The sequence below is a fragment of the Hyperolius riggenbachi genome, chromosome 12 (assembly GCF_040937935.1).
Source record: "Hyperolius riggenbachi isolate aHypRig1 chromosome 12, aHypRig1.pri, whole genome shotgun sequence".
NCBI lineage: Eukaryota > Metazoa > Chordata > Amphibia > Anura > Hyperoliidae > Hyperolius > Hyperolius riggenbachi.
Genome location: NC_090657.1, coordinates 100861568 through 100885669, shown reverse-complemented (window position 1 = coordinate 100885669; position 24102 = coordinate 100861568). Strand labels below are relative to the sequence as shown.

At 43.6% G+C, this 24102-nt stretch overlaps 1 protein-coding gene and 1 long non-coding RNA gene across 22 annotated transcripts in view; one reads left to right on the top strand and one right to left on the bottom strand.

Moving 5' to 3' along the window:
- The window catches only part of LOC137541247 (uncharacterized), a 227202-nt gene extending 220939 nt beyond the window's left edge, over window positions 1-6263 (top strand). Inside the window, exon 4 of the long non-coding RNA XR_011025109.1 lies at window positions 6178-6263. This is a non-coding gene — a long non-coding RNA (uncharacterized lncRNA). The remainder of the gene's footprint in view (window positions 1-6177) is intronic.
- Window positions 1-24102, bottom strand: part of THRA (thyroid hormone receptor alpha) — a 1122562-nt gene that overhangs the window by 96397 nt on the left and 1002063 nt on the right. The gene's annotated exons all lie outside the window — the stretch shown is intronic.

The window sequence follows — 24102 nt, the reverse complement described above, 5'->3', positions numbered from 1 at the left end:
AGGAGGGTTCATGGCTGCGTCACCCAGCAGTGGAAAATACTGTGCTGGTATTGTTCATGTCTGTCACCTTGACTTGAGAGGGACATTATTCCATGTTTCATAACATTCCACTGTGGTGTCACTTTTAGGAGGGAGGATAGATTACACAATCCACTATGGTATCTGCTTGTAAGAGGTTGACGGTTTGAATGTTTGATTATTTAATAAAATTTGCTGAATAGCACAGCAGAAAGATCAGTGACGTGCTAACATATTCTGGCTGCAAACCACCATTGCGGTTTGCATCGTGCTACTTACGGGCTACAGAACACCACTTTTATTTTTTGCACCACATTAACTGTGGGTTACAGAAAACCCGGCTATACAGGACACCGCTGCTGTTTTTATTGTTATAGCTAAGGGTTACACAGCGCGCTGCTCTTTGCACCGTACTACCTAAGGGTTACAGAAGACCACTACCATTGATAACATATTGCCTAAAGGTTACACAGTGCAATGCTCATTGCACCGCTCTACCTGAGGGTTACAGAGCACCACTGCCATTTACCTATGGTTTACAGACCATTTCTGTTTGAACCACACTACCTACGGATTACAAAGCATCCCTACGGTTTGCACCACAGTACTTGTGGATCACAAAACACCACTGCTGCTTGCACTGTTAGCTACGGTAAGTGTTACTGAACACCATTGCTTTTTACACAGTGCTAGCATTAGGTTACAGAACACTGCTGTTTGCACTGTGCTATGTATGGATTACAGAACACCGCTGCTTTTTGCACAGTGATAGAGGTTACGGAACACTATTGTTTGCGCCATACAAGCTAAGTGTTACTGAACACTACTGCTACCTACTAGAACACTACTGAAACCTACTAGTAATTTCAGCTTCCTGTGCCATACTGCACCTAGTGATGCTATAAATAATAATAATCCGAACATTTATATAGCGCTTTTCTCCTGTCGGACTCAAAGTGCTCAAGAGCTGCAGCCACTGGGACGCGCTCAGGAGGCCACCCTGCAGCGTTAGGGAGTCTTGCCTTGAACTCCTTACTGAATAAGTAATGACCCTAACCAGGATTCAAACCCTGGTCTCCCATGTCTAAGGCAGAGCCCTTAACCAGTACTCTTTTCAGCCGTCCTGTCTGGCTGGAGGAGAATGCTAGGGATTGCAGTTCACCCTCCACATAATGAAAAGCAACTTCCTGCTTTTCTGCGGTCTATTCATAGCCAACACAAATAAGCTTGTTTAAAGGAAATCTGTGTTGAGTGAAATATGGAGGCTGCCATTGCTGAACGGCTCCTAAACAATTGCGGCTTTCACAGCTGTTTCGTGGATCTTTTGTCTTGAGTTGTTTTGGTGTCCCTGACTAGGAACAACAATGCATAACAGCTTTTCCAGGTGAAAAAGCACTGATGCCAAAGGACAATCAGACTAGCTGTGTTTAGGAAGAGGTCGGTCAGCAATGGCAACCTCCATAAATCTATCAGTCTAGTTTTCCTTTACTAGTGGAGTAAAAAGCTCAGTGATTACGTGCAATAGACTTACAATCAACCAGATTTGGGTATAGGCAAATCAGTACGATCTCAAATCCATGCTTTGCATCTCACTCTACTTTATTACATTAAATAGTGGCAGCTTCCGAATTTATATAGCCTAGCCCTTCATAATGTCCTAACAATGCCACTGTCACTAGGCTGCTTGTCTGTGCATTTTAGACATGAGCACCTGGGTAACATCTGTGGTCAGTGCAGCAAAACCGGCACCTCACATGTGCTGCTTTCAGGACTGGTTATGCCTTGTGAGCCCATGTTGTGCACATGGGACTTCTGACTGGAACTGATAGCGTGCACACAGGTACTTGTTCCCACTCCAACCATTTAACCATGACAGGATAACAAATGTAAAGGAGAACTCCACCCAGCTTTATCCAGCAGGGTGAATGGAATTAAGTGCAGCTATGCGTTTCATACGTACCCATCTCGCAGCGGACTCTAGAACTCTGGCTTTAGGAATTGGTTCCCCAGTGGTTAAAGGTGGCACCACATTTTCAGACTGTGGAGTTATTCAAACCTATTTAGTCAATCAGTGCAGGACTCCCATAAAAGTCCACGCACAGTTGTTTAAAGGGACCCATTGTAATTTGCAACCCGTAAGTGCCACTGCTAAGAGGCTGTCCCTATTCACTATGCCTAATATAGCTGCATTTGAAGTTGTTTACTACTTACTTTCCTAGTGTGCTGCTTACAGGCTTTAAGGAACTTTGGTGGAAACACACATTGCAATCCAGCTGTTGAATACTTCATCAGATTGTCAAGCCTTTATGTAGAATGAAAACCTACCAAAATCACTGTTGTGGTGGATCACTGCTATACAAACAAGCAGTTAATGCACTGCAGACCACACAGGCCAGATAGATGTTGGGTCTGCTATCATATATGAATCCAGCTTTAGGGACCCACTGGGGTATGCAGCTCGCTGCAGACATGGCAAGCCTGCACAGCGTGTAGCCTTAACACTTTACCACTTATGTAGTTAGATTATGACTTATGTTACATTAAAGTTTAAGAAATCCACTGTAGGATCTGTTCAATAATTAAAACACAATTAATTCTGGCTGACCCTTAATCAGAATCGTTTATTTCGCCAAGCATAACTGGGTCATGCCCGGAATTGGGTTTGGCACAGCACATACATAGCTACCGAGTGGTACATGGACAAAAGGCGATACAATAAGAACATGACAGTAATACAAAAATGCTCAAATATGTAAGTACACCAATATACATTCAGCATCAGTGTGCAACTTGTTACCACTCTAAGCCCCATCTATACAATTTTTTGTGCGATTTGATTCATCGATCCGATTCAATCTGACATGTCCGATCAGGATTCGATTCATTGTTTTGCAAGGGCAAATTGAATCCCGATCGGACATGTCAGATTGAATCGAACAAAATGCATGGTGTAGATGGGGCTTAACACTATTGGTAAGGTTGTACAAAGATTTGCACAATCAGAATGTAATCTGTGTAAGGACCATGTTAGGGTCCTCTTTAGGCCCCACTCTGGCTGTGCTGATCACTGATATGGGGAAACAACCTCACTCTCTACAGATGGTAGATGCACTGTAACTGTATATCTGGAATAATCCAGCGTACGGATGTGCATCCAAAAGCAGTACAATTCCAGCAGTTATTTTTCTAATGTGTGTTTGAGTGAAAGCAAGTTTGTGACTGTTGAGGGCAGTGAATCCACTTTTCCATTTGAGAAGGTTGAGGCTCACTAAGCTGTGTCCCTCAACTCCTGTGTGTGTAAAGAGTTCTGCATATGATTACACAGCCATTCACCTACAAGCTTAGTTCCTTGTAGTCTGTGTTTGGAAATATGTAGACGTGATGCCTGCACTGCAGGGGTTACGTTTACAGTGGACACCTCAGTGAAGATGAATATCTGTAGAATTCCCCCCTCAGTCCGCCTCTCTCTCTCTCCTCAGCCCCCCCAATCCCCACCCACTGGTAAAGTACATGCTGTACCAGACAAGGGCCTGGGCAATTTGCCAACTCCTGAGGTCTTCCCAGTTCATGGCCCTGAGCCAAGGCCTGCATCCCGACACCTGAAATATCCCCCTGGTGACAGGGAGGGGACGAGCACGAGAGAGGAGAGGCAGTCACGGGACAGGGAGCCTGGGGATAAACATCCGTCTGCTGCTTGACCTCAAAGGCCAAACAGTTACTTTAACTCTCCCTTGCATCAGCCAAGTGCTTCTGCTTTTAGATTGTCAGCTCTTGGCCTCAGGGCCCATGCTAGGACGTGATCTTGGAAGAAGAATGGAGAGAAAGAACAACATAAACAAGATTCCAGAGGATCTGACGTTGATGCTCTCTTGAGACTGTAATCTTTGCATTCTAGTGCGTTTCTGCTATACAAATAATCTGCAGGCTTTGCTGCTGTGGCCCATCACCCCTCCCCTTACATTCCCTATGTGCTTTCAGTGCAGAGAGTGGATAGCACAGCTGATGCATGGGAATCCTCTTCTATGCATATCCTGGATGGAACCACAGGGGTCACAGAGTGCCTGTTTGGTGTCGTCCATCATACTGCAACTCACCTGACCTGTGCAGCTAAAATTGGAAACTGCACTTTCAAACTACCAAAGTATTAAAACCCCTCCCAACTACTGTGTCACTGTACACACAAAGGCATTCTTACAAGGCTAATGTAGAAAAGGAAGGCATGACTCATAGTAGCAAAACCGATTCCAGTCATTTTTTTTTCTATTATCGGGTCCAAAGCTAAAGAAGGCTTCTAACTGCATTCTTCTAATCAGGATTGTAGCTACAGCAGAGGTGTAAGATGATTATTACCTCCTCCAGTGTTGATTCTGGTCCATCCTCCTCTATGGTACAACTGCCCACAGCCACTCTTATGGTGCCCATACATGGTACAATTTTTTTCATCCAATCTTACCATTTCTATGTAGTATTAGGGTAAATTAAGTGAATATACTGAAAGGATAATTTAGGCAGTTCCCTTATATTACATAGAATTCTTACAAGTGTTCTTTGGCAAAATGAGAAAATGCACAGACCATGGTGCTCTATCCACCTTGCAGAGAATGGGTGACAATGCTACTTAGAGCCTGTAGTCCACCCTACCCCCAAACCCCCCCCCCCCCCCCTTTTCCATACTCTCTTCCCTACCCCTTCAGTTTCCCCTCTTGTCCTTCTTCCCCCCCTTCTTTCCCACCACCTTTCCCTCCCTCCCCCGATTTTTCCCTACTCACCCCCCCCTTTTCCCCCCTTGTCCCTAGCTCCCCCCCCCCTCCATTTCCAGTCAGTCCCTGCCATATAGGGATGGAGGCGGACTTCTAGTATACATGCATATTATCCATACTAAATTTTAAAACTGAGGTTATTTTCATTTTCCCATTTATTGCAACAATGCTCATTTAGTTATCAATTTTTCCTCATGCAGGAATTTACCAAAATACTACATCTACTATCTCCACTTTCATTCCTGGCTAATGGAGATACGCAGCTTTATTCCCTATTAAATCAGATAAGCAGCGCTGGTACCACTATGGTTCACAGTTTGTGGTCCCAGCCCTATCAGCCTTTTTGAGTATGACCACGATACTATGGCTGCCATACGAGACTAGGGAGTACACGGCAAAATGGCCGCCTCTCTGGCTTCCAGCGTGGACTCCGGCGCCGTCTCCTAGGAGACTTGATCATTGACGGGCCTCCCCCACGTCGGCCCACGTTTCTCACGTGAGAGGCGCGATGACGGTAGCCCCACCCCATACGAGCGCGGACTTCCGGATCTATCTTAATCAGGAAGTGGCCACAGCGGCAATCACAGGCGTCTATGCAGAGGATACTTGTACTCCCGGTAAGCAGCTACCCCTCTGCCCTCACTCCCACTAATCTGCTAATTATAAGGGACTATGCCCAGTAGCTCTTGTGCCGTTTCAGCACGTTATTCATATTATATTTTCTTATCTTGTAAACATACCGCTACATCCCTCCACAACTACATAGCATAACGACATCTCCAGCATCAACTCCGCAAGTCCAGCGGTAGCTGATAGATCGGATTTCCCCGCGGTTTCTCACAAATAGATTAAACCTTGTCTTCTAAACTTTCTTCCATACATTTTTTAAGGTCACATTCATGATATAGGAGATATGGGAATTGTGGTCCCATTGCCTTCTTAATGATTCCTACAGACTAAGCCACCGCTATCAGAGGAGGCCTTAAATTCCCCCTAGGTTCCTCCCTCATACACTTTTTTTGGGAGATCTCAAGGCTCCAAAGAGACTAAGCCCTCATTGGGCATTATAACCCATCACTAGAAGAGTTTTCTTTTTCTTTTTACACTCATGAGGTCTAATGTGGCAATGGTATATAATTCCTTAATGATACTTAATGGTGTAATGTTTGAACTTATACCTATTATCCATGTTTTAGGCAATAATTTTTAAAGTGACATGCACTTCGTTAGTAACATAGATGCACCATCAGTTTTTATATTTGGTATTTATTTTCTGTATTTTGTGTGTTTACCATTGTCTATGGATGTATAATTTTTATTATTATTATGTTTTTTACTGTAATTCACAAAGGAGATGTTTTCCTGTGTCTTAGTGCCCTGTCTGTTCTATCTTTTAAAGGCACAATACACGACCTGATGAAGCGGTTCTAACCGCGAAACGCGTTGTCATTTTCTCAAGTGCCTCATTAAAGCTTTTATACCGTACATTATGGGACTGACTACTTATTTAAGGTAGGATCTGTCCATATATTTATATCCATAGCTTGCTTAAACGGTCAGATTTACGACTGGGGTATGTACTGTCAGTAACTACAATCAATTTACTGATTTATTGATTTCTATATTTTTATATACCCATTTTCTGTCTCGCACACCATTCTATAAGTACCCTCCAGGGCGCCTCCTACCCTCTCACATCCTATACCTCCCCCTGAGACCAGGGGACACACCTTGGCAGGTGTCACCTTTTCTGAAGGAGCTGCGACAGTCGAAACAACAACACAAGACCGAGTGGGGACGGTACTTTCCCACATGCGAAATACAGTGGTTGCCTTACGCGCAACCCGGCTTTGTGAGTATAAGCAATCTTTTCCTACTTTTGATTCGCACGTGAGATAATACACCAGATCGGGCTCCCGGTGTCTTCCCGTCCCTTTTTTCTATTCCTCTAGTATATACTTCAGTTGTGTGTATTTGAATCTAAAATATATGAAAGTCTAATGTTTATCAGTACATTACAGAAAATAATGAACTTTATCACAATATGCTAATTTTTTGAGAAGATCCTGTATACACACACACACACACACACACACACACACACACACACACACACACACACACACACACACACACAGTATATCAGGCTGTAAAAGATAACCCTACAGTACTGGGTACTCTAATAGTTTTAATAACAGTCATTTAGTTGGTAATTAGAAAGAGAAATGTTTGCTTTACATAAGCAGGACCTTTTCACCTGCAAATAGGAAAATCCTCTCACTTTTCTGGAACAAAACACCAGTGCTGAGAAACTCACCTTCCCTCAGCCAACCTGTGTTTGCTTCTCAACCTATAGGAAATGAAAAGAAAAAAAGCAGGCATGTGCCTTACCCTGAGGGGAGAGTTTGAACATGTTTCCAAGCCTGTTAAACAATTTATGATCTTTTGAATACAACTATCTGAATCTACAAGAACGCCTTTGTTGAACATGCAGTGTACAGGAGTCAGTTCATGTCTAGTTGAATCCTATTTCTCCATGCACATTAAGGCATGAAAATATGTATATGTATACAGGACACCCAAACTTCTTTACTAGGACAAAGATCATCATGGTGAACAGACCATTGTCAAGCCTACAACCTTTCCACTCTCAGTGATTTTATGACTTTTACATCTCAAAGACACAAGACATCAGTCGCCCAAACTGATCATGTATGATCAGGCCTGGTGACAGTATATCCTAAAGCCCCATACACATGCTCAACAATGGTCTTTTATGCTTTCACAACTTTTGTTGTTAAACAAGTTGAAACACCTAAAAAAGTATTTTGCTATTGTTTAAAGAGCTGATAAGACTGATAAGAAGTCAATTCAACAGTTGGATTTGTATGTAGAACAGAGGCGCCAGCAGGATAAAAGTGGGGACAAAACAGAATTTCGGCAATCGCAGGTGTAGCGCCTCCAGGAGCTAGGCGCTACACCTGCTATTGCCGAAATTCTGTTTTGTTTATTTTATTGCCTGATGAAGCGGGCTGGGCCTGCGAAACGCGTTGCACTGTTTTTGGGGTACCGTATAATAAATGTATTGATTTATATGAAGACAGGATCTCGTATCTGCTTTTGGGAGGCAAGCCCACCACTTCCTCCAAGCAATTTTTAAAAATGTTATTGACTTATCCTGCTGGCGCCTCTGTTCTACATACGAATACTCTGTGTCCACTCCTGGTGGAGGGGAGTGCTACCCCCTTTCTTGTTTCTTTACTACAGAGAGTGACTTCTTAATCCTGAGTGAGGACAGGTCTAATCTCCTCACCTGCCTATTGAGTGGTTGCCTGAATGGTAACCCATGTTTGTGAGTATAAATTATCTCACTAAACCACTTACCAATTGTTTTTAACATACTACACCATATTGGGCTCTCATTTTTTTCTATTTTATTTTCTTACAACAGTTGGATTGACTTCTTATCAGTCTTATCAGCTCTTTTAACATTAGCAAAATACTTTTTTTAGGTGCTTGAACTTGTTTCACAACAAAAGTTGTGAAAGAATAAAAGACTGTTGTTAAGCGTGTGCATGGGGCTTGAAGCTTGGTCCCCACTTGTAAACTGGACTTTAGACACCTTCCTTGACCTCTTGAGGACAGCAGGGCTAAACCTCCCTAGTGACCAGGCCATTTTTAGTAAAATTGGCCACTGCAGCTTTAAGGCCAAGCTGCAGGGCCGCACAACACAGCACACAAGTGATTCCCCCCATCAACAGAGCTCTCTGTTGGTGGGGTCTGATCGCTCCCCCCCATGTTTATTTTTTTCTTTAAAACCTTTCCCTCCCTCCCTCCCTCCCTCCCCACAGCTGGCCAATTACGGCGATCGGCTGTCATAGGCTTCTGCCTATGAGAACCGATCGCTCTCTTGTCCCCCAGGGGGACAGCCGTGTCACACGGCTATCCCCAGTGCAGCGCTGCTGCTGATCGCAGCGCTGCACAGTGTAAATAGACGGCGATCACGCCGTCTAACAGAGAGACTGAAGAGGGGGCTAATATCTGCCCTCCGAGCATGAGATGCGCACGCAGCGTGCGCGCGATCTCATGCAAATTACAGCCCCAGGACTTTACGCCAATCGTCGTTAGGCGGTCCTGGGGCTGCCGCCGCGGCCACGCCCATCGGCGTGACGCGGTTGGAAACAGGTTAAAGGAAACCTAAACCGAAAAAAAAATGAGTTTCACTTACCTGGGTCTTCTACCAGCCCCATGCAGCCATCCTATGCCCTCGCAGTCACTCATGGCTCCTCCGGTCCCCCGCTGCCAGCTATTTTCGTTTTTGCCGGCTAGGAGTCGGCCGGCCACCATGGGTACCTTTTTACGCATTCCCGCTGGTGCAGGAAGCTATTGCGGACAATAACAAATACATTTTTACGCGTTACGGGTGCAATGTGTAAAATTTTAAAAGCGGCAGCAGCAATCAGCAGCACAATCACACATCCTCCACGTTCAGTACAAAGTGATTACTGTCCCTGTACAGCCTGGTACAATTTGTGCATGTTTATTCATTGATAGGTGCGCAGGCCTGACCTGGATATCTGAATCACGCGGGAACACTATCTATAAAATGTGTGACTGCTTCCCTCTACCTCCTACCTACTGAATGAAAGTGACCGTGAGCTTCGTAAGCGGACAGCAGCAAATACAAAGTGACAGTGTCGCTTGTAGCAACCCATCAGGTGTCGCACGCTATTTTTCTACATACTCTTGCACAAATTACGGCTGTATCCTAATTAAGGTTAATGTTATGCTTTAGTATGTTTTCACCTTAGGCACTTGCAATGTAATCCCCCTCTAAAAGAAATAGGCTATGGCCAAAATTCATTCTGCTGTGTTTGTATTCCTTTTCAGAATTCCACATTCCATCTGCTTTATTTCCCAAGACAGTGACAATTCCAGTGAGAATAATCAAGAGAATTGGATTCACTTGTCAGCTTCATGTACTGTAGAGATCTATTCTTTTCCTAGTGTGATGGTGCACCCTTTGCCTTCTCTGCCCCCGGACAGCAGCACCCACCAACTTCCTTTACAGCACTGGCGTCTATGTGCCTCCGAGCCATGTTATTATAGCACTTTGTGAGGAAAGTTAAAGTCCCAGGTCAGGTATATTTATATATACCAGTACATTTAATAGAACATTATCAATTAGATTCCCTGTGTCAAGGGAAAAAAAACCTGCTGAACAAATTCAAGGATTCCCTTTTCTCTTCAGAGACTCACAGCTGCCCACTCACTTTCAGCTAGTCTGAAACCCACCCACTTTAGTGACATGGTCACACCCTAACGACTGACAGCCTATCAGGCCGGTTAGGCTAGGTACACACCATACAATTTTCTGGCAGATTTACCTGCCAAATCGATTATTTCCAAAATGTCCAATCTGAATTTCGACTGATTTTTAAATGTTTCTATCATTTTTTTAAAATCATTGTTTTAAATTGATTATCGTTCAGTTCTATGAAAACCGATCGAAAAAATGATTTAAAAAAAAGATTGGAAAATTGAAAAATCGATCGAAATTCAGATCGGACATGTTGTAAATAATCGATCTGGCAGGTAAATCTTCCAGAAAATTGTATGGTGTGTACCTCAGTCTCTAGTACAGTGGTTCTCAACCTGGGGTCCACGGACCCCTGGGGGTACATCAGTACCTGTCAGGGGGTCCTCCAGGGGCCGTGGACAAAATAGCGGAGAACCACTGCACAGTTTAGAAATGATTATCTGCTCTTAAATCTCCCCGTAGCACCGATATGCTCCGTTCACAGGCGATCATGGGGAGATGTGTAGTAGCCTAGCAGCTGTCTGATTGGCCCAAATGCTGCCTGTCACAGCAGCGCGTGCACCCGCCCGCACCACCATCGCGGCCAATCAGAGTCGCTGCTGTGACAGGCAGCCTTTGGGCCAAACAGAGAGCTAGCTAGGCTACTACACATCTCCCCAGGAGCGCCTGTGTATGGAGCATAGCGGCGCTACAGGGAGATTTAACAGTGGATAATCATTTCTAAACTGTGCTGCAGACACAGTATGTATATTGTATATTGAAAATATAGTTTTTCGGGGTGGGGCGGGGATGGCTGAGCAGAGGAGCAGGCCACGGGAAGGGGAGGGGCAGGCAAAGGAGGTGGCAGAGGATCTTCTGTCCAGCACCATTTTTCTCTTTGACTGCTATAGGCTACAGCCTTCTCAGTCTGTCTGTGTCAGGAAGTAGCTAATGTTTGGGTTTTTGACCAAGCATTTTATTTGTCTTCATATTATTGAGAAGCTTCTACACAGACAAAAACAAGCTCTGTAATTGAGTCTCTACACAGATCTGGGTAAACATTTGCACCACAACTGGGGCTTTAATTAAAGACTAGGAAGGAGAACTATGATACATTTTCTTCAGTGTTGATCAAATATTTATATGGCTTTCCTTTTGAGTCATATAGCCAAACACTGTGCAAAAAATGCCTAACTATTGTGCATGGTAAAAACATCTGTCACTATTCAAAGGCTAATAATAATAGCAAACAGCTAGCTAATAACAAGTGGCCTCTTCTGACTTCATATTCCAATCCCTGTACACACTCTGTCTGGATGTCTTTGTCAGACATCTTTATACAATGCCGTATTCTGACATTGACCGTACTTTTCCCAGTAATCGGGTTATCGTATCATAATCTGATCTTTGCACATACTAAAGTGGAAGGACTGGTATCTACTAGATAGTCATTAGTCTGTTAGAGTTGCAATAAAAAGGGCAATTATATGTGGTAACCTAACGGCCTTTTAGGAACTGCAGCCCCTGTGGGTTGCAATTGCTAGTAGCCACTTGTTGATGTAAGTTGACTCCTGCAGCATTCAGACACTAGAGGCAGCTGCTAGTAGCCACTTGCTGATGTGAATTGAGCCTTGATGCTTTCAGCCACTAGAGGCAGCTGCTGAGGAAACACACAAGTACCACCAGTTAGGGCTCATTCACACAAGGGAGTATGCAGGTGCATTATAATACCATGCCTGGCCACCAGTTTCTGGTGAAGGACTGTCCAATTCAAACTTTCTTCTTGTTGCAGCTTTACCTCTATATCCAGATGCAACCAGGGCTTCTGGTGGGTTGATAAAGCTGGTCATGTCAGCAACGGTGGGCAATGCAAGTACAGTACATTCCAAAGGTGTTATTTAAATGACCTGCCATGTCTGGCGTTAGGTGTTTAAAGCGAACCTGTACTGGCTGGGGGAAAAAAAAATAGATACTTACCTAGGTAGAGGGAAGCCTCTACACTTGTGTCGTCCTTAACCTTCTCTCTTGTAGTCTGAACAAGGGGATGATGCAATCCAAGCAGCAGCCACACCACTGAGTTTTATGCAGTTCTGACCTCAGTCAAGCGTTGTCCTTAACCCCACTGCTGCTAGCCAGGACCTTTTGACAGTTCACAGCCATGCTTCCCTTAGTGAATGAGCACAGCTATACGGCATCTGCACAAATACAGCTGTGCCTGTGCAGGAGCATGAAGCTGCTCTTGGACAAGCTGCTTTGGCTAACTGCGCAGGTGCGGCAGTACTCGCATAGTTACACTACAGCCCCGCTCATACACGGCGGAGAGTGCAGCCACAAGAACATAACTGACAAGCTCTTGTTGGAGATGCTCATAGGGTCCAAGTGCAGTAACGGCGGGGTAGAGGAGGACATGGGAAACCTCTGGACTATCCAGAGGCTTCCATCTACCTAGGTAAGTATCTAACTTTTTGTTTCCTGGCCAGTTCAGGTTCACTTAAAATTATTGAAGAACTGTGCTCATGTCTGTATTACTATTTTTTTGAATTGTAAGATAAATTAAAGCCTGCTAATCCTTATAAAATGAAATAAAACCGTTGGTAATGACACCAAGGAGGTTCTCTGAATTAATTGCATAGTGTGAACAAGTCCCTAGTCTCAATGTACAGCCTACCAAACATCAAAGCCACAGTGTGCATGCATCAAAAAGGCTGCTGCAGGTCCTGGGGTAGAACAACCATTCCCTCTCCCAGTGACCGGCATACAGAAGCATGGCACCTTCCGCCATCATAGACTGTCAGTGCTACCGGTATATGTTGTGTGATATTCTCAAAGAGTTCAAATTTGCCCTACCTACTTGCAATCTGAACAATAGGGCAGTACTCCAGCAGCACCTGTGCCTACAATGTGCTACTGACTAAGGCCCAGTGCACACCAAAACCGCTAGCAGATCCGCAATACGCTAGCGGTTTTGGGAGCTGATTTCAGAGCGATTCTAGGTATGTTTAGAGAGGTTTTCTAAACATACCTAGCGGTTTTGCGTGCGTTTTTGTGTAGCAGATTACACATATTGTTACAGTAAAAGCTGTTACTGAACAGCTACTGTAACAAAAATGCCTGGCAAACCGCTCTGAACTAGCGTTTTTCAGAGCGGTTTGTGTTTTTCCTATACTTTACATTGAGGACGAAACGCTTCCGAAAACCGCAAACGCGCAGCAGGAGGCGCGTTTGCGGCTTGGCAAAAACCGCAAACCGCCGGTGTGCACCATCCCATTGCAATACATTAGACAAGCGTTTTTAGAGGCGGATGCGGCCGGCGGATCGCTCCAAAAACCGCTCGGTGTGCACTGGGCCTCACTCAGTTTAGCTGCTTTGGTCATGTGGTCAATTTTTAAGACAGGTTTGTTAAAAGAATATGCCTTGTTTTACGCAGGAAGGCGATCTTTGAAAATTCTAGTTTCCATGCCATTATGCATATGTGCACGGTATGTGTGCCTTACTTTGAGGTTAAAAATAGTTTTTGTTTTGTTTTTTTACTAATCAAAAGAAACTGAGTCGAAATTACAATATAGTTTATCATTGTATATCTCATTATTCTGTGAAACCTAGCTATGAAGGGCTCTGGCGCCCTCAGTCACCGCTACATCTGAGCTTATGAATTTAAAAGAAGATGCTGGACTTAGGACAGCCATATTATCCCTATTAATCTCCAGTGCTGCACCGGGTGATAAAAGAGGGGGATCTACTTGAATACCGTGAACAGACAGACACAGCCAACCTTCAGATCCTTTATCAAATCAGGATCATTCTTGTTAGCATTTCACGAATTGTAACATGCCACTCTATTATTTCACAGCCCAGAACATGAAAAGGTCATTTAATACATGGCGGTGTCTCGTTACTCATTAGCAGACTCTGCTATATGATAACAATTCTGCTGATACCAACAGATCTTCTATTCGTCCTATAAACAAACCAGGCTTTCTTAGGGGTTTTAAGGGCATTAAGCCCCAGAAAGCAAACTATAACAACACTTTTTTTCCCTTAATCCATTATCATCCACTGTCATGATGAAGGCACCAGTTCCCCTATCCGAAACTGACAAGTATGCTGAAATGAGATAACATTCTGACTTCCCTTCCGCCCAGGCCAAACGTGACAACAGTGACAGAATAGGGTGTTTTACTAAGTAAGATAGGAAAGAAATCATTGGGCGCATGATAAGGATTCTACCAGGGGTTTTGCATTCTACCAGGGGTTTTGCACTCTACCAGGGGTTTTGAGACTAAAAGGTTGGCTAACAGAAAAACAAACAAAACCATTTATTACAAGCATTATTAAATGGAATATACCGATCACACACCTTCTTGGATGACTTCAAGCACAATGCAGCCAAGCAGCTTGTAAACAGATGAAATACATATAATGTGAATGACTGACTGCCAGACACTGGTAATTCTGTTCAGCAGGCCTGGTGACTCACACATCTCTCTCACTATATAGGTAACACCATCGTCAGAGTCTACAGCTTCCTCTGTCACCTCCCCACCTCCAGTCTGCTGACTAGACTATGAATGAGCATCAATACACCGCAGTATGTTCCCCTTGTGTACCTAGAGAAGTACTTTTGATGAAGACGACAAAAGCCAATATAGATAATACCTTTAATGACGAACTCCTGATAGAAATGTCTTGTGGGTTTTGATGCTAACGGCATCGTCATTCGGCAACAGTATCGCCTGATAAAGATGCAGCAAGAATTTAAAATTGGCAAGAGACCTCTATCTGCAGGTGGTCATTAATGACAATTATCTAAGCAGCTTTTGTTATTTTGGCTATATTATACATCTATTCCAAGACAAACATGGGACTTCACCTGCTTGTTCTTCATGTATATAACTCCAGCTCCAAGTGCTTAAAAACATGCTTATAAGGGAACGTATGGTGTCCACAAGTATCCATCCCTCAAAACATTCTGTGACTAGGAAGTCCTTGAATGCTGGCTGCACACTATGCAAGATGGGCTTAGCTTTTCCCTGGATACTGAGCTAAGCTATATCCTTTCCAAAGCTGTAACCTTCAACAGTCCAGGGCCAGAACTTCCATTGCTCATAAAACTACAGTAGACTGTCTAATGGTGGGGATCTCAGAGAGAAGCACGTACCTCACACACACAGAAATGAAGTTAAAGTGTATTCACAAAAATACACCATGGCCTCATTTCACTAAGTTTTATCAAACGTTTGATTAAGTGTTTGATAAAGCTTAGTGAATTGAGGCATATTTCATTGATGCACAAACCTTTTTGTAATTCAGTGCTATTAAAAATTACCTTTCCAATGAATTATACTCCCTTACTATCATGGCAACTGTCCACTGTTTGGTGGATGTAACTGCTCCAGATTGCCATTCTCACATCCCCATGTCACTGTGCAATGAGTGTTTCATTAATGCAAGGTGACCTGTTCACATTTAAAGGACATCCGAGGGGAAAAACTGATTAGAAAAATAATTGCATCTATCCTCCTGCTAAAAATTACTTTTTTAGATATCCCACAGTTTTATTTTATATTTAACCTCTTGACGACCAGCTGGTCGTCTGCGGGTTACCATCCACGTCAGTTCACGGAGGGTGTCTCTGTGAACAGCCGGAGAGCCGCCAATCGCGGCTCGCCGGCAAAATGTAAACACGCGGGGAAGAAATCCGCCGTAGGGCAGATCGGCGATCCCCGGCATCTGATAGGCGGAAGCCTATCCTTCAATGCGCAGGACGGAATTCCGTCCTGCGCATTACGCAGTGAGGGAGGGAGGTAAGGAGGCAGAGGGCGGAAATGGCTGCGGAGGGGGGCTTTGAGGAGCCCCCCCCCGCAAAACGCACATGGCCGGCGGCGATCAGACCCCCCCGGCAGGACATCCCCCTAGTGGGGAAAAAAGGGGGGGGGGAAGTCTGATCGCCCTGGCATAATACTGATCTGTGCTGCGGGCTGGAGAGCCCACGCAGCACAGATCAGGCAAAGTCTAGTTTTTAAGTTTTTACTATTTCATTGTCTCGCGCAATTGCACCTTCATTGAAGTATGCTAAAGCTCAAATCTATGAATTATTTGCCCTTTTTTATCTCTGTTCTGCTTTCAGAAGCCATATAGTCTGACCCAGTCCAACCCAGACAGAAACTGTCACCTGCATACCTGATATTTAATTTTTTTAGGCAGAGAAAGTAAAACGGAACACAGCCTAGTTATTTGTGTGCTAGGCACTGTACATACACATGTCTATCTCATCATGTCACATGTCACTTACTTTAATGGTATGTTATAATTCTACAGAACCGGTTTCCTGTCAGTATTTACTGAATATTTACAGAGTTAAAAGCGGAGACAGAAGCCAAAGGAAGGAAGTGAGTTAATTTAACAAGTATATTTGTGGAGGTCTTAAACATGCACGTAGTTGTCCTGGAAAAAAAAAGTTGTTTTTTTCCCCCACAAAAGTGGAATGAAATGCTAAACAAAAAGATGGCTAGATGCAGTAGTGCTGATGCCGGTTTGTGTGAGGGAAATCATAGGGGGGCTGCCATCTTTATTATTTATTGTATTTATAAAGCGCCAAGATACTACGCAGCGCTGGACAATGAATATATACACTGATACAAGGATGACAGACATAACAAGGTTGTACAACACAGAACAAAGTTATACATGTAAATTGTACAAAGTACATGATCATGCGATATGGGTTGGGATTGTAAGCCTCTGGCAGGGTCCTCCATTCCCTGGTGTAATCTACAGGATCATGTGCTCCTGTCCTATGACAGCCTGTACTTGTATTACTGGGCCTACCTAACCAGACCATATTGCATGATCATGTACTTTGTACAATTTACATGTATAACTTTGTTCTATGTTGTATAACCTTGTTATGTCTTTCATCCTTGTATATATTTATTGTCCAGTGCTGCGTAATATGTTGGTGCTTTATAAATACAATAAATAATAATAATAATAATAATCTTTACAAATGCCAGTTGTCTCCCTAGCACACTGATACTTGGCATTGTTAGGTTCTCAGTCCCACCTGCAGCAAACAGGCACCCAGGGGAGCCGATGGCTCCAAAAGATGTATTTATAAAGAGGGGAGATCTCTACATCTCCACATCTCCACTTTGTTTTCCGCTAACCGGATTCAGATCACTACTTATATAACAACACATTTATAAACGTTCCGCTGTGTTCCCTGCCAATATGGCCTTGAAAGGCGGAGCGCTGCAATATTGTAATCTTCTCAGAAGCTTCATTTGCTGACATTGGAAGCGAGGAGCCATTTGTGACTGATATCTCCTACAAACATTATTTGAGACCTGGCACTCTTGCATTGCAGCCACATACTGATGCTTCAGAAAAGTGGAAATAGTGGGGTAAAAGCAGTAAACTGGGTGTGGGAAACAGCACTGCTGATGATTATTTCCCATGGCCTTCGCCAATATGAAAGTGGACAATCCGCACAAAAGGGCTGACAAATAATTGGGTTTTCAGAAGTGCCAATCAGTCTGAAAAATCGTCACTTATTAATGTGCTGATTAAAAGGATGCCAATGATTCAGCTGAATTATCATTATTTAGCAGTTAATCATCCTGTTTGCCCTTTATAAAGAGGCCACAAAGTATTATGCTGGGAATTGGAAAGATTTTCTTTCCAATTGATTTTGCGATGGTTTTTCTGATTGATGTCCATTCACTTCTATGAGATCAGATCGCACCTGTTGGAAATTACCTATCGAGCTATCTATCTGCCCAAAAAGTGGTGGTTGCCCCCATAACTAAGTATGACTGATCCATCCATGTACTTCTATTCCTGATTTTGTCTCTACTCCAACCTACACATCATCTCCTGCTCCTGCTGACATTTCAGCAGTGACTCAGCAGCACTGTTCTGGTACACAGTGTTTACAGATCTAATCAGCATTTGGGCACAGAGATAATTTGGAGTGTAGAGTCAGTGTTAACTCTGTGGAGGCAGTGGGGAAAGTTTGAGTCAGATCACTCAAGCAAAGAGTATGATAAACTACACATGCCTGTACTTATAAAACCGTCTAAAATTAATAATGCATATATACTGCATTATCAATCAGGGCTTTATTTTAAGTTGTTTTAAGTGCACTTAATTAAAACACTTTACAAAGAAACTACTTAACACATTACCACACGGGCCCATCATGCAATTCACTTTTTCTCCTGAGTTTTCTCCTAAGAGATAATTTTTCCCTTTAAAATACATTTCTAGCACTTTGCAATTGAACAAGTACCAACTAGTAAGCAGGAAAGAACTATCAACATCATTCTATATGAGTATATTATTGCCTGCTTGTGGTTTAAAATGTATTTTATTGATAAGGTGTGAACATATCACCTAGGAGAGGACTCAAGAGAAAAAGTTAATTGCGTATGGGTCAGGGTGTGCAGCAGTACACTGCTTTACTATGTACAGGTATGGGTCAGGGTGTACAAGTAGTACAGTGCTCTACTATGTACAGGTATGGGTCAGGGTGTACAAGTAGTACAGTGCTCTACTATGTACAGGTATGGGTCAGGGTGTGCAGCAGTACAGTGCTCTACTATGTACAGGTATGGGTCAGGGTGTGCAGCAGTACAGTGCTCTACTATGTACAGGTATGGGTCAGGGTGTGCAGCAGTGCACTGCTCTACTATGTACAGGTATGGGTCAGGGTGTGCAGTAGTGCACTGCTCTACTATGTACAGGTATGCGTCAGGGTGTACAAGTAGTACAGTGCTCTACTATGTACAGGTATGGGTCAAGGTGTACTGCAGAACACTGCTAATCTATACACAGGTATGGGTCAGGGTGTGCAGCACTGCACTGCTCTATGTACAGGTATGGGTCAGGGTGTGCAGCACTGCTCTATGTACAGGTATGGGTCAGGGTGTTCAGCACTGCACTGCTCTACTATGTACAGGTATGGGTCAGGGTGTGCAGCAGTGCACTGCTCTACTATGTACAGGTATGCGTCAGGGTGTACAAGTGGTACAGTGCTCTACTATGTACAGGTATGGGTCAGGGTGTGCTGCAGAACACTGCTAATCTATACACAAGTATGGGTCAGGGTGTGCAGCACTGCACTGCTCTATGTACAGGTATGGGTCAGGGTGTGCAGCACTGCTCTATGTACAAGTATGCGTCAGGGTGTTCAGCAGTGCACTGCTCTATTATGTACAGGTATGGGTCAGGGTGTGCAGCAGTGCACTGCTCTACTATGTACAGGTATGGGTCAGGGTGTACAAGTAGTACAATGCTCTACTATGTACAGGTATGGGTCAGGGTGTACAAGTAGTACAATGCTCTACTATGTACAGGTATGGGTCAGGGTGTGCAGTTGAACACTGCTAATCTATGTACAAGTATGGGTCAGGGTGTGCAGCAGTGAACTGCTCTACTATGTACAGGTTTGGGTCTGGGTGTGCAGCAGTGCACTGCTCTACTATGTACAGGTAAGTGTTGATCCATTAGAGGATGCTACTCCTAATGATCTGTCATGGCACAGGAGTCTCGCTGCACCTCTTGCTTCCCCACAGCTATGGCTTCTCAACCGCTTTCCTGTCTCAAGCAAAACCAGAAGCCAAACACAGCTTCCCATCCATCCATCCACATGCAACATGGGTCTAGAAACAGTAAGCTTTACCTGGAATACCTTTGTGAATACTAGAAAGGGTTTCATCACTTTTACTGAGCACCTGGTTGAGGTCTAGCAAGGTGGAGGAAATACCCCGATACTTGTATGTACAGGTAATCATCCACTTACTTCACACAACAGTCTAATTGTCACTCCTTATGCCATTGGCAATTAGATTCACCAGAAGAAGATGTGTATCATCTTTAAATCATTTATGTAAGGTTGACCAAACATAACTGTATGTCAATGGTAAATGGTGTAAAAGGCCTCCTTTTTTGTTTAGAGATTTTTTCTTCTTCTAATTTTACATTAATGACCTCATACCCTTTTCAATCTCTATTCAATATATGTGCTTCACCACCCTCAAAGTGTGTCACTCTTCCTGAAAAATACAGAGAACCCAGCAAGCTCATGGGGAACCAGAACTCCCAGGAGTGTATAAGGGGCTACAATGGACCAAAAGCCCCTAAAACACAATGGAAAACAAAAGTTTACCTTCTTAAAACAAAGAATTTGCAATAAATTCAGGCTGGACTGGGCTCCAAGAGGTCTCCCAGTGCATCACTGCTGATTATGCAAATTATCTATTGTTGTCCCTGCAAGCTAGCCACACCTTCAGATCTGCTAGAATGCAATGAAGTGTCAGCTTTTTAATGTTACAGAGCCACAATAATCCAACATGCATACAGACTGTTTCGGATTGATTGATCCTCATCAGTGCATGGCATGGATTAATGTGGCTTTATGGGGTAGAAAGTAACAGATCACAAATATTTGAGCTACAGAGGTATCCCAGCTATGTTGGGTCACGTGCTTACTCAGAGGTTAATTATCTGCAACATTATTCACACACAACGCTATTCTAATTACTTCCCTTGATGGTTTAAAGACAATACATGCCTTAAAGTGGTACATAACTTAAATCTATGGTCTAAAGCAGGGGTCCCCAAACATTTTGGGTCGAGGGTCCGGAGTATACATAAAATGATGTAGAAGTCTTTGCGGGCCAGAGAGCGAAGCATACCCAGGTGACAACTTGCAGTCCAATTGGACAGCAGTGTCACCTGATGTGGAATTTGATTGGAAACCAGCGAATTACTGCTTTCTGGTTTCCATGTGGATGGGTGGTGCCAGTAAAAATGTAATTATGAGTTTAATACACCTTAATATCTAAATAAGGAGTGCCAATTAGCTAGACTGTTGGCTGGAGAAAGTAGACTGCCTGTGCTCATAAGTTGATGAGGTAGTTACTTCACTTTATTAGAACCGAAGAAGTTTCTTAAGAAGAGTGATGAAACAATGTCTCCTGAGACACAGAAATGTGCCCAATTGAAACACTGTTATTTTTTTCTTTTGATATACCATGTCCTGGATAAATGAGAACCTTTACATAAATATGTGTCTGTTATAGCTAGAGGACTAGAAGGAGACAGGTTAGGTAATCGCAGCTGCAGAGATGCTGAGGTGCGCACACCTGCAAGATGCTCTAAACATCCTCATCAACAATACAGTGAAAGAACGATCATTGTAGGGAAAGGCATGGCTGTTGGCTGTTTGGAGGTTGTGTTTTTATTAAAACAGCAGGGCCAGCAATACAATCCCAGGGAAAAACACATATCTAAGTAGATAAATACATGTTCTAATTACATAACTTATTGTTCTGTCCAAGTTTGTATTTCAGTGAATCCTATATAGTAAATAGAGAGGAAACCCTTCCAGGCATTTTCCATCTTTACTGCCTCTGACTGAAGCCAATCTGGATGTAATGCAGAAAACCGAGAGCCCAATATAGTGTAGTATGTATTGAATCAGGGAGGGTAAATGAGATGCAAGTATTATACTTACAAACGAGGGTTACCGCTTAGGCAACCACTGTATAGGCAGGTAGGGAGATTAGGCCTGTCCCAATTCAGAACTAAGATGTCGCTCTCTGTAGAAAGGAGAAAAGAGGGTGAACCACCCTTCCACCTGGGGTGGATAAACTTGACGTAAAGGTGTACAGAGGCGCCAAAAGAGTAAAATATGCTAAAACATTTAAAATATTCGGGTGGCGGTGGTGGACCTGCCACTCAAAAACAGACACGGTGCTGTTGCTTGAGATTCAGACAATTTATTCACATACTCCTATAAAATACTGCTACGCGTTTCACGGGCACAATCCCACTTCATCAGGCAATCAACAAAAACGGAGTATCACTGAAATATGAAAGAGATGGATAGCGTATTAGAGCGCTGTGTAAAAGACAACTGTATATTATATTATAATATATTTTGGAAAATTATAAACCTGTGTGTGTGGTGTTGGCCAAAATGTATAGTATTGGGAGATGCGGTGGGAGTGCAGAAATTTATTGGATAGTAAAATGGCGTGGAGTGTGGGATTGCTGGATAGTAAAATACAGTATGAGTGTGGTAATGTGATGATCGAAGTAAGGGGAGGTGTCAAAGGATGAAATCCTAATTCTCACAGAAGATGGGATAAACATGGTGAAAAATAGAAAAGTTCTTTTTATATAAAAAAAATGACACAGTTGGCTACACAGGTAGTGAAGTACATGGTGGGGGATAGTAGTATATGAGGATATAAGGGAATGGTGGGGGATAGTAGTATATGAGGATATAAGGGAATGGTGGTGATGGGAACATTAGACATGCTTATACTAAGGCTAGGGAGTGCAAGGTTGCAAGTAAAGGTTGATGAATGAATGTCAGGTAATAAACAAGAGATACATAAACGGCACTTACCAGCTTTAGGTCCAATAACAGCTTGGCACCTCTGTACTGGTGTGCCGGCAAGGAGCCTTTAAATAGCTATATTCGGGGGTGATAATCCAATTATCCTTGATTGGGGGGCTGAAGCAGGGTGGGAGTGGGTAACCCTGCGGCTGTGAGCCAGTGAGTCCGTGTATTGGGCGGGGAGAATGGGATTGATGCCGCCCGTAGCGACTCACATGTTGCCTAGAGCAGAGGGGGCCGGGTTAGAGCGGCGGAAGTGGTATTGCGTAGCGGCGCTTGTGGCCGCGTACGCATGCGCGGGAAGCGATCGTCCCCGTGCGTCCTAAGTTTGTATTCAGGAAGGAGACTCGTGTGAGTGTCTGCGCATGCGCACTATTACTTTCCTGCAGCTACTTTCCGGATGTAATGTCCTCTCTTACTCTTTTTTTTTTTCTCCTGCCTTAATGGATCAGGGTGTCGGAGGGGGGCAGGAGGAGCAGATGGTATGTACTTTTAACTCCCCACACACTGCAGCAATCATTTTTTTCAGTTCTGGTATCCTTTAAATGGTGTATGCACCGACAGACCTCCTCCCCACTGAGCTCTGTAATAAAAAAACGGCACTGTCATCTCTAGCGTGCTTTGTAAAGCACTTGAGAGCACAGCATAGATCATATTTCAGCAGCTTCTGCAGAGGGGTGAGGTGTATTTCCCTTCTCAGCCTCCTGTCACATTAAACTGCCCTCAGCCAATCAGTGAGGAAGCAGGAATGGGGGAGGGGAGATAACAAGCTTCCCTATCCCCAACAATGTACCAGAATAGAGCCAGGCTGACTGAGATAAGATTAATTACAGCAGACACATTTAGGATTATATTGGAATGCTTGCAATGCAGGGTCAGCATGCAGACTACCTAATAAACACAGAGCAGTGGGTAAATGGAATTTGATTTTATGTCTGACAATCCCGCTTTAAGCTAGCTTTAATTGCTTACTTGTAAATTAAGTTAATAACTACAGTTGGCCTTTTTAATGGCACATTTTGAGCAATGACTGATGGAATAAACTGTGTGTCTATTACTCCTGTCCTCATCCACAGAAAGTAACGCAGCACTTTCAGTTTGTCTGGCTCACAGAGACGATTACTTGTGACGTTGTGGGCGGTGACAGCTAGGCTGTGTTTGCGGCATGCTGCTTCCGCCTCTGTGACGTTTCTGCCAGCAGTGACTAAACAGGATGAGGATCTATGCTGGCAGAGGATCCCTATTAATATGAGAGCAAGGGATTTCCCCTTCGCACAAACAAAAAGCCATGCCAAGCTCGACGTTTTTACAGATTACAAGTTACAGGCAGTGCCAACCTTCTCTCGTACGCTCACTGCTCTTTTTATTACGTTTACACACCAAACACAAGCAGTGACTGTGAGTGCACTGGCCAACCTGTCACATGGTACAAGCACAGCATAGGTGGCACAACAGGCAGCCATAGGGCACAATTACATATGCAAGTTCTGCACACAAAAAAAAAAAAAAAAAGGCTGCATATTTGATTAGCCCTTTCCATTCCTGCTGACTCTGCAGTTCATTTCCTGCAGCCTGTTTAAATTTGATCAAGGAAAAAAAAAATCAATCTCCACTTT